The following is a 12277-nucleotide window of genomic DNA, read 5'->3' as shown; positions in this document are numbered from 1 at the left end:
TGAATGGCAGATCTATTTTTAGATCTCTAAGTGTTCTCCAAACATCTTCCCAAAAGGAATGTATTAATTTGCATTCCCACCAGCAGTGCAAAAGTGTTCCCTTTTCTCCACATCCACGCCAACATCTCTGGTCTTGGGATTTTGGGATTACACCTGTGGTGCATCTTACAAGGGTATACGTGAATCCTAGTAAATGTGGAATGTAAAGGTCTTAGCAAAATAACTAAGAAAATACTACAAAAGCTATGTTAACTAATGTGATGAAAATGTGTCAAACGATCTATGAACCAAGTGTATGGTGCCCCACGATCATACTAATGTATACAGCTATGGTTTAATAATAAAAAAAAAAAGATGAGAGTATTTGATAAGCCATATGCCAACTGGATATTTATTTGTTTGTCTTTTTAATAAGCAGCACCACTGATATCACAGGAAAGACCATCTTTGAAAATTTTAACTCTGTACTTCTATGTGAAAACTTCAAGAGCATTAAGTAAGAAAGTATTAGCTCTCCAGAGAATAGGACCTTCTTTCATGAGAATAGGAGCCCCAATTGTGCAATAGGAGAATAACTTGGTTTGCATTACATTTTTGGCAAGACCATATGTTTCTGAAAAACATTCCCAGTTCCGCATGTGGATAACTACATGGCACATGGCAAATGCCAGCCATTATTGTCTTAAAGCACTTTCAGAATGTTAACTAAAAATGAAAGTGTTTTCTAAGTGTGTATACTTTGTACACAGAAATATTAGAAACAATGTAATTATATGCAATGTAATATAATTGTGATCATAAAACTATTCCCACTTCCAGCGCTGGAGGGAAAATGAGCTTTGCTAATCTCATGTTTGATATGGCAGCAACTTTTGCCAATTGGCTTTTTTCCAGAACTGTTACTTGTTAATGTTCTTAAATGTGATGCTATCATCACTGTCTAATAACAGAACATTCTGCTGTGATACAAAGTGTTTAAACTGAACTGAGAAAAAACACACTGCCCCGACTTTTGAACTATTTTATTTTTTTTCTGTAGAGGAGAAGAAATGAACCAAGTCATAATTACTAGTTATTTATTTAAGTATGTATAATGAGCTATACTGGTGATCTCACACTGGTGATCAAAGGCAAGAGTTGCTCATTAAGACAATTTGAATTCAGTTTTCTCAGTGAAAAGGAAGTTTTACTAAATCTTAGGCTGCTTCCATTAACCCACATTTGGACACATATTTACCTTTTCAAAATTTTATCTTATTTCTTATATTTTTATATGACTCAAATAGGAAATAAATTCTTAGGTAGGTTCCACTCTTGTAATAGCTTTCTTTGGTCTGCATTATTTAGCTGTTGAGAAAAATAATTGTCCATAAAAATCTTCAAAGTTCTGGCATAATGTAAATGTCAAATATGTATTTAGATGAGGACTTTCAAACTTTTTTTTGGTTTTGTGGTTTTCCTGCAGAACTGTCCCCCCCCTTTTTTTTTTTTTAAAGAAGTATACATTACAGTATTTCAAATGATTGCTAATGTTGACTCAAATTTACCTAATTACCTTTCTTTTTCGCATGAGTCATGTTAATTTTTCATAATGGCAGGTATCTATCTCTGCCTCCTAAGTATTTTGCTAAATCTAGGTCCTGTGTTTTCCATACTACAGGAGTATCTTGTGAAAATCACAGAAAATTAAACTTGCTGATGTGCCATTCAGTTGATACTCCATAGAATTATATTAAAAATCTGTCTTCAATGATTACTTTCTCAGAGGTCATAGCTCCCAGCTTTTGTAATGCATACCATCAAATATTTTTTTCTGTTTACTTGGTAAAATAATATATTTCAGATCCTAGAGATAAGATATAGCTTATTGAGGCCAACTTGATCAGACAGATAAAAGCAATTCAGGTGCATATATGGATATATTTCAAAGTGATTGGTTTATATTCAGACAAAACATTAAGAAACTGCATTTATCCAACTGTTCCCAGCAGGGACAGGACACAATACACACAGGACTAATAGAAGTGGTGTAAATCAAACAATCCAGGAATGACAGCATCACACTTACAGGGAACAAAAGGTGCCTATTGATTGAATGACTCTAAAATAGTATCAATTTTGCACATATTAAAGAATTAAAGAATTACATGTAAAATCTCAAATAATTAAAAAATCTATGAAAAAGAAACATGAACACACTTTTTTAAATTTTTTTTTTATTTCAAATTAATATGAGGGTACAAATTTTTAGGTTACATTGTTCTCACTTCCAGGGTAAAGTTCCATTTGTAAAAGAGCCCCTCACCCAGGGGGCGTGTCATACATCCTCACAATGTGCACAGTAGGTGAGATCCGCCTCATGCCCTCCTTTCTTCTGCCAATAGTCCTACCCCCTCCCGCCTCCCTCTACCTCCATACTGGACTATATTTGTGTTCTATTGTTCATAGGAGCATGTAATTGTTTATATATTGATTTCATATTACTATGGAGTACATTGGATATTTATTTTTCTATTCTTGCAATATTTTACTAAGAGGAATGTATTTCAACTCCATTCAAGTAAATGTAAAAGATGTAAAGACTCCATCTTTTTTAATTGCTGAATGGAATTCCATGGTACACATATACCACAGTTTGTTGATCTATTCATGGGTTGATCTATTCATGGGTTTGTTGATCTATTCTTGGGTTGCTTCCACAACTTGGAAATTATGAATTGAGCTGCAATAAACATTCTGGTGCAAATGTCTTTGTGATAAAATAATTTTTGTCCTTTTGAGTAGATACCTAGTAATGGGATTACAGGATCAAATGGAAGGTCTACTTTTAGATCTTTAAAGATTCTTCATACTTCTCTCCAAAAAGGCTGTATTAGTTTGCAATCCCACCAACAGTGTAGAAGTGTTTCCTTTTCTCCACATCCACACCACAATCTGGGGTTTTGGGGCTTTGGGATGTGGGCTAATCCTACTGGGGTTAATTGATATCTTAGAGTGGTTTTGATTTGCATTTCTCTGATGATTAAAGGCAATGAGCATTTTTTCATGTGTTTGTTGACCATTTATCTGTCATCTTCAGAGAAGTTTCTGTTCAAATCTCTTGCCCACTTATAGAGAGGGTTGTTTGCACTTTTCTTATTGTTTAATTGGAGTTCTCTGTAAAAAGAGTCTAGTTATCAGGCCTTTGTCAGATTCATAACATGCAAAAATCTTCTCCCATTCTGAGGGCTGTTTGCACTGTTTGTGGTACCCTTAGCTGTGCAAAAGCTTTTTAGCTTGATCAAATCACAGTTATTTATTTCTGGTGTTGCTGCAATTGCTAGAGGGATCTTCCTCATAAAGTTTTTTTCCCAGGCCAATATCTTCAATTATTTTCCCCACACTCTCTTCTAGAATTTTTTTTTTTTTTTTGTAGAGACAGAGTTTCTACTTTATTGCCCTTGGTAGAGTGCCGTGGCCTCACACAGCTCACAGCAACCTCCAACTCCTAGGCTTAGGCGATTCTCCTGCCTCAGCCTCCCGAGTAGCTGGGACTACAGGCGCCCACCACAACGCCCGGCTATTTTCTTTTTGTTGTTGCAGTTTGGCCAGGGCTGGGCTCGAACCCACCACCCTCAGTATATGGGGCCGGCGCCCTGCTCACTGAGCCACAGGCGCCGCCCTCTTCTAGAATTTTTATGGTTTGTGTCTTAAATTTAAATCAATTTAAATCAACAAGAATCAATTTCTGTCAAGGTGAGAGGTGTGCATCCAGTTTTAGTTCTCTACCCGTGGATAACCAATTCTCCCAGCACCATTTGTTAAATAAGGACTCTTTTCTCCAGTGCATGTTTTTTTTTGTTTTTTTTTTTTTTTGTAGAGACAGAGTCTCACTGTACCGCCCTCGGATAGAGTGCCGTGGCATCACACGGCTCACAGCAACCTCTAACTCTTGGGCTTACGCGATTCTCTTGCCTCAGCCTCCCGAGCAGCTGGGACCACAGGCGCCCGCCACAACGCCCGGCTATTTTTTGGTTGCAGTTTGGCCGGGGCTGGGTTTGAACCCGCCACCCTCGGCATATGGAGCCAGCGCCCTACTCACTGAGCCACAGGCGCCGCCCCTCCAGTGCATGTTTTTGTTAGGCTTATTGAAGATCAAATGAGGACGTATGGCTGGGTTCATCTCTAGATTCTCTTTTCTATTCCATAGATCTACATCTCTATTTTTGTGTATTTATACTACAAGTATAGCCTTGTAGTATAACCTGAAATCTGGCAATATGATGCCTCCAGATGTGTTTTTATTTCTAAGAACTGTATTTGCTATTTGAGTTTTTTCTGGTTCCATACAAATTGAAGTACTATTTCTTCAAGTTCTTTAAAGTATGGCATTGGTGCTTTGATGGGGATTGCATTAAATCTATAGATTGCTTTGGGTAGTATGGACCTTTTAACAATGTTGGTTCTTCCCAGCCATGAGCATGGTGTGTTGTTCCATTTGTTGGCATCTTCTGCTATTTCCTTTCTCAAAGTTTCATAATTCTCTTTATAGAGATCTTTCACATCTTTTGTTAGATATATTCCCAGGTATTTCATATTCTATGGGCATACTTCTTAAATGTATCAAAACTATAAACTGATTATAGAACAGTCCTGCCATTAGGGCTCAGAAATATTTTGAATTTCTGCATGACTCTTCTTGTCTGAAGTAGTTATAGTATATTCATCTATAATGGGAAAAGAATTTTTTTTAATGAAGGGATCCAATTTTGAGTCATAATTACAAAGATCTACTAAGCTTAAATACTTAGCAGCTTTTTTGCAGATATAACATTGAAAGTATTTCCTTCCCACTATTTACTTTTGAACTCTTAAGGCTTAGTTAAAATGACATAGCTAAAATACAGTCCACTCTATCATTCAAATGGGAATTACCACAACATTCTAATTGTAAGAACTAATTGTAAGAACATATAAAACTAACAAAAATGTTCCCTTTCAGCATCCAAATAATGTGGATATAAGTAACTTACCTTTTTTCCCCCCCGACAGAGTCTCAAGCTGACACCCTGGGTAGAGTGCTGTGGCATCACAGCTCACAGCAACCTCAAACTCTTGGGCTTAAGTGAATCTCTTGCCTCAGCCTCCCAAGTATTTGGGTCTACAGCTGTCTCCCATAATGCCTGGCTATTTTTTTTGTTGCAGTTGTCATTGTTGTTTTAGCTGGCCCAGGCAAGTTTTGAACCCACCAGCCTTGGTGTATGTGGCTGGCACTCTACCCACTGAGCTACAGGTGCTGCCCAAAATAACTTACTTTTTCACTGGAGCTTTAACATTCTATTTTTTTTTCCAATTACAGATAAAGTACTGGTAAAATAAGCAATGGTGTAGCATTGCAATGGAATACTCGGAAGCTCCCTGAAAATAATAGAGTAGATCTTTATGTCCAGTATGAAAGCAAATGACAGGTTAATATATATTGTCTCACTAACGGTTTAAGCAAAGTTTAAAAATACTCCTCTTTCTACAACATTTAACTTTGAGTATTCTAACATTTTTCTAGAAGAAAATCTAGCAATCTCTAATGAAAGGTTGGGGAAAATTTCCCTTTTAATTTTCTATTCTTTTGTAATGTTTAGTTTTTTTTTACTTATGTTGATGTTTTATTACTTTTTCTTTTCTTTTTTTTTTTATTGTTGGGGATTCATTGAGGGTACAATAAGCCAGGTTACACTGATTGCATTTGTTAGGTAAAGTCCCTCTTGCAATCATGTCTTGCCCCCATAAAGTGTGACACACACCAACGCCCCACCCCACACCCTCCGTCCCTCTTTCTGCTTCCCCCCCCAACCTTAATTGTCATTAATTGTCCTCATATCAAAATTGAGTACATAGGATTCATGCTTCTCCATTCTTGTGATGCTTTACTAAGAATAATGTCTTCTACTTCCATCCAGGTTAATACGAAGGATGTAAAGTCTCCATTTTTTTTTTAATAGCTGAATAGTATTCCATGGTATACAAATACCACAGCTTGTTAATGTATTCCTGGGTTGGTGGGCATTTAGGCTGTTTCCACATTTTGGCGATTGTAAATTGAGCTGCAATAAACAGTCTAGTACAAGTGTCCTTATGATAAAAGGATTTTTTTCCTTCTGGGTAGATGCCCAGTAATGGGATTGCAGGATCAAATGGGAGGTCTAGCTTGAGTGCTTTGAGGTTTCTCCATACTTCCTTCCAGAAAGGTTGTACTAGTTTGCAGTCCCACCAGCAGTGTAAAAGTGTTCCCTTCTCTCCACATCCACGCCAGCATCTGCAGTTTTGAGATTTTGTGATGTGGGCCATTCTCGCTGGGGTTAGATGATATCTCAGGGTTGTTTTGATTTGCATTTCTCTAATATATAGAGATGATGAACATTTTTTCATGTGTTTGTTAGCCATTTGTCTGTCGTCTTTAGAGAAAGTTCTATTCATGTCTCTTGCCCATTGATATAAGGGATTGTTGGCTTTTTTCATGTGGATTAATTTGAGTTCTCTATAGATCCTAGTCACCAAGCTTTTGTCTGATTCAAAATATGCAACTAACGTTTCCCACTGTGTAGGTTGTCTATTTGCTTTGGTTGTTGTCTCCTTAGCTGTACAGAAGCTTTTCAGTTTAATGAAGTCCCATTTGTTTATTTTTGTTGTTGCAATTGCCATGGCAGTCTTGTTCATGAAGTGATTCCCCAGGCCAATATCTTCCAGTGTTTTTCCTATGCTTTCTTTGAGAATTTTTATTGTTTCATGCCTTAAATTTAAGTCCTTTATCCATCTTGAATCAATTTTTGTGAGTGGGGAAAGGTGTGGGTCCAGTTTCAGTCTTTTACATGTGGATATCCAGTTCTCCCAACACCATTTATTGAATAGGGAGTCTTTCCCCCAAGGTATGTTCTTGTTTGGTTTATCGAAGATTAGGTGGTTTTAAGATGTTAGTTTCATTTCCTGGATTTCTATTTGATTCTAAGTGTCTATGTCTCTATTTTTGTGCCAGTACCATGCTGTCTTGATCACTATGGCTTTATAGTGCAGCCTAAAATCTGGTATGCTGATGCCCCCAGCTTTATTCTTATTACTAAGAACTGCCTTAGCTATATGGGTTTTTTTCTGGTTCCATACAAAACGCAGAATCATTTTTTCCAAATCTTGAAAGTACGATGTTGGTATTTTGATAGGAATGGCATTGAATAGGTAGATTGCTTTGGGAAGTATAGGCATTTTAACAATGTTTATTCTTCCCATCCTTGAGCATGGTATGTTCTTCCATTTGTTAAAATCTTCTGCTATTTCCTTTCTGAGGTTTTCATAATTTTCTTTATAGAGGTCCTTCACCTCCTTTTTAGGTATATTCCTAAGTATTTCATTTTCTTTGAAACTATTGTGAAGGGAGTTGTGTCTTTAATTAGCTTCTCATCTTGACTGTTATTGGTGTATACAAAGGCTACTGACTTGTGGACATTGATTTTATATCCTGAAACATTACTCTATTTTTTGATGGCTTCTAGGAGTCTTGTGGTTGAGTCTGATGTTTTATTTCTCTAACTTAAAAGATGAATTTGGCTTTTAAAGGTCAGTAGCTGCTCTTGGATCTTCTTTTCTCAAAGTTGTGCCCTGGGTTGGGAGATTTTAAACAACACATATTTAACCTAAACCAGGTCACACAAAAAGCAGAAGATATTTTCTCATTTTTAAAAATCTTTTATTCCTGCTTTTCTCTATGGGTTGGCTTTGGTCCAGTTCTTCCAATGTTGTGAGGGAGACAGCTGCTGATGTGCTTAGGTGCATACTCATAGCTTCACCACAAAGGTACAAGGAGCTCTTCTCTAGTCACAGTGAAGAATGAGGGTTATCCCAGCCTGTGTCACTGGCCAAAGTTCTGGACCAATTACTGATATGAGGAGTGTTTGTGGCAAAGGCAAAACAACTAGAGCATAAGAGGGCTGCTTTTTTTCCCAGAGAAGTGACAGGTACAGAAAAGGCAAAATCCTAAACATATACACATAAGCACTATTTGGGAATTGTATTTAGATTTGGAGTGATGGGTAAAGTGTAAATTCATTTAAAGGTGCTAAAAATCAGCAATTATTTCTGATTTGTCATTATAGATTGTCATTTATACAGTGATTTTGGTCATTATAAATTTTTGTTATAGATTTTTTTCAGACATTGAATGCCAAGAAATAAATCCCTTTTTGTAGGAGGGAATAAACATTTTTATTAGCATAAGAAATGTCTTCATGTCTGAAACTGGACCTGTGCCTCTCACCACTGACAAAAAATGACTCTTGCTGGATAAAAGATTTAAATTTCAGACATGAAATAATAAAAAGTATAGAAAAGAGTATGGGGAAAAAGGCCGAAAATATTGGCATGGGAAAAGATTTTAAGAGAAAGACCCTGTGGCAAATGCAGCAACATCAAAAACAAATAAATGAGACTTGATCAAGCTAAAAGGCTTCTGCAAAGCTAATAGTACCACAGCTAAAGCAGACAGACGGCTTTGTCAGAGCAAAGATTTTTTCATGTTATGAATATCACAAAGACGGCTTTGTCAGAGCAAAGATTTTTTCATGTTATGAATATCACAAAGGTCTGGTAAGTAGAATCTACAGAGAATTAAAATTAATCAACAAGAAAAGAGCAAACAACCCCACTTATAAGTGGGCAAGAGACATGAACAGACCTCTCTGAAGATGACAGACGAATGGCAAACAAACACAGGAAAAAATGCTCACCATCTTTAATCATCAGAGAAATGCAAATAAAAAACACACTGAGATATCATCTAACCCCATTGACATTACCCACATCACAAAATCCCAAACCTGAAGATGCCAGCATGGATGTGGAGAGAAAGACGCATTTCTACACAGCAAGTAGGATTGCAAACTAATACAACCTGTATGGAAAGAAGGAAGGAGAATTGTTAAAGAACTAAAAATCAAACTTCCATTTGATACTGCAATTCCATTACTAGTTATCTACCTGGAAGAACAAAAATCATTTTACCACAAAGACATTTGCATTAGAATGTTTACTGCTGCTTAATTCACAATTCCCAAGTCATGGAAACAACCCAAATGCCCATCAATTCATGAATGGATTAGCTGTTGTATATGTATACCAGGGAGTCCTATTCAGCTGTAAGAGAAGATGGAGAGTTTACATCTTTTATGTTTACCTGGATCAAGTTGAAACACATTTTTCTTAGTAAAGTATCTCAAGAATACATATAAGAATACATATATATATACATATATATGTAAATATATATAACTAAATATAAAAAATATATATAAATAAAAATGCAGTGTACTCAATACTAATATGAAACCAATGTATAGACAACTAAGCACTCACAGGAATGATGAAATACAATTATATTCTAGCAAGGGGGAAGGGAAATGGAAGAGGGGAAAGGGATAAGGAGGGAGGGAGATTGGTGGGATCTCACCTAATTGCACAATGTGAGGGTGTTCAGCAGGGCCCTGGGTTAAGAGCTCAATTACAACTTGAACCTTATGTTATAATGGAAAACAATGTAACTGAAAAATTTGAATCCTCATATTAATTTGAAATAAAAATAAAAAAAGAGAAAGAAATGTCTTCCTGTTACAGGACTTGAGACCACTGGTTGAGATTTGAACTAGATCCTTGGCACTACAGAAAAGTGGGTACAGATCAAGGAGAGAATTGGGCAGTAGAAAGTAGAGAAGTTGAAAACTGCCAATTATGGGGACAGAGAAGAGGAAAGAGTAAAAATTACATTGTATTAATATCCTGGTAGTTATTTTAAGGACTTCATAATGAAGCAAGAGTGCCAATATATATGATAGGGAAATACCAAATGTAGTAAGGGCTTTTGTCTTTCTGCTTTCTATTTCACTCAATATACTTATGCTGAAATGATACAACCATGTAAAAGTCAGTGTGGGATTGGTGAACATAGGGAGAAGCGAGCAGAATAGGCAGACAAGAGCAGGACTTTTGTATTTAGATTTGGTTTCTGCAAAGAGCATTTTCTGTAGCAAATGCTTGATAGAATCAAAATGTTTTTGGAAGAGCAATACTGAGAAGATTCCACTGGCCTCCAAAGGCAAGAAAGAGTGATTTAATATTGATTCTGCATCCTGGTGCTGCTGTTTTCGTTAGATAGTGAGAAACTACACTTAGACTCTGAGTAAACTGAGGTGTTCAGAGAGATAGAAGAGGATTGCAGGTCAGATGTTATATCTGAAAAGTATTTTCCACAGTAAGAAACCTCACCACCATCATGAACAACACAAACATTTTGTGAACTCCTACTGTCTGACATAGCTCGGAGGTTTCTGGTATGAATTTGAATTACCGTTAGTTTGCAAGAAGGAAATTTATTAAGGGGAAATATGCTATCAGCCTCTGCTTCCTAATATAGCTTAGTAAATATATAGCCCAGGTATATTTACCTGGGCTATATATTATGGTTGAGTCAATGTTTAATATTTGCTGGCCCAAAGAGAGAGCCATCATATTGGAGCACATCCTAATAAAAGATGTCTTTTGTGACCGTCTAATCTGGGCTCTAGAATTTCCTTTGAAAACAGCATGTTCAGTCTTTTCTTGACAGATTCTTTAAAGAAATGTTTATTTTAGGATTTCAATGAAAGCAAAAGGCAGGGGAGGCAGGCCCGTAGCATTAAGGAAGGAAGAGTGAGCAAAGGGGAAACAGAAGGAAGGAGGGAAAGAAGAGGGTGAGGTGTGGATGGCGACCAAGGAGAGTTTCCTGGCACTGGAGAGATGAGCCAGTTGGAACCTTTGGGAAAGAAACCTCTTAGAATCTGTTAAGTGAAATAAACCAGGCACAAAAAGACAATTATCCTTGATCTCACTTGTACTACATACATAAGAATCTAAAAAAGTAGAAGTCAATAGAAGCAGAAGGCAGAGTGGTGGTTACCAGTGGCTGGGTGGGGGGAGAGTGTAAGGGGAGATGCTGCTCGCAGGGAATATAGTCCCAGAAAATCAAACAAACAAAAGTAAGTGTACCGTAGAACACAGAAAATGACAACCAATCAAAAGCCATCTGAAATTGTGATGGGCCTGCTATTAGAGCCAGGACAAAATTAGAAGTCACTGCTCAAGTGTAAGTTTTCCTCAAATCCCGCAAAGATGCTTGAGATAAAGGCTGTGGCTGAGCTTGTGTGAAATGGGCTGCCAGGGACCGGCAGGGCTTTCTCACAGCAATTCTTTGGGCTGTTATTCTGATGTTTCCAGCAAGTTTGAACTGTCCTGGAAGTTGGCCAGCATGACTAAGGCTGAGGGAAAGGAGCAAAAGAAGAAACAAAAATGTTAAGAAAATATGCATCACAAAAGTCAAACAATTGAAAGAAGGTAAAAGGAGTAAACAGGTGCTCTGGTAAACTAGAGCAAAATCATTTGGAAAATTATGGAGCTTTTAGAAGAACCCACCCAGGTTTCTCCTTTGGATATTATGACAGGATTATTTAAAGAAGTCTAACCATGTGGAAGAATCATGCTAGTTCTTATCTCAGTACTGTAGTAACTTCTAGTCTGTAGAAGTTTGTTGGTGTTATTTTAAATTATTTTACATTATCATTTATTATGCTACCAGTTCTTTATAACTGACTTAATCACTTGCTCTTTTGCAGTTTATGCATTGGAATGAAAATATCCTGTGGAGAAAAGTGACTTTATATTATGAGCTCTCTCTATATATTTATTTATTAATATTATTTCAAGATCGCACTTTTTTATTGTTTGACATTGAAGGTATGAAGAATTAGGTTACACTGATTGAATTTGTTCAGTAAAGTTTCTCTTATCATTGTGTCCCTTCTCCAGGAGGCGTGCCATACACTGGTAACCCCACATACCCTCTCTCCTTCCCTCTCCTCATTTTCTTATTCCCACCCCACCCCCCTACCCCCATATTAGCTCATCTACTGCCTTCATACTATAATGGAGTACATTGGAGTCTGGTTTCTCCATTCTTGTGATGCTTTACTAAGAAAAATGTATTCCAACTCAATCTAGGTTAATACAAAAGATATAAAGTCTCTTTCTTTTTTAATGGCTAAATAGTATTCCATGGTATACCTATACCACAGATTGTTAATCCATTTCTTGGTTGGTGGGCATTTAGGTTGTTTCCACATTTTGGCGATTGTAAACTGAGCTGTGATAAACTGTCTAGTGCAAGTGTCCTTATGATAAAAGGATTTTTTTTCCTTCTGAGTAGATGCCCAGTAATGGGATTGCAGGA

This window comes from Nycticebus coucang, chromosome 1, assembly GCF_027406575.1.
Source record: "Nycticebus coucang isolate mNycCou1 chromosome 1, mNycCou1.pri, whole genome shotgun sequence".
In the NCBI taxonomy this organism is placed as follows: Eukaryota; Metazoa; Chordata; class Mammalia; order Primates; family Lorisidae; genus Nycticebus; species Nycticebus coucang.
The sequence above is the reverse complement of the archived record's forward strand: the minus strand, read 5'-3'. Positions refer to the sequence as shown.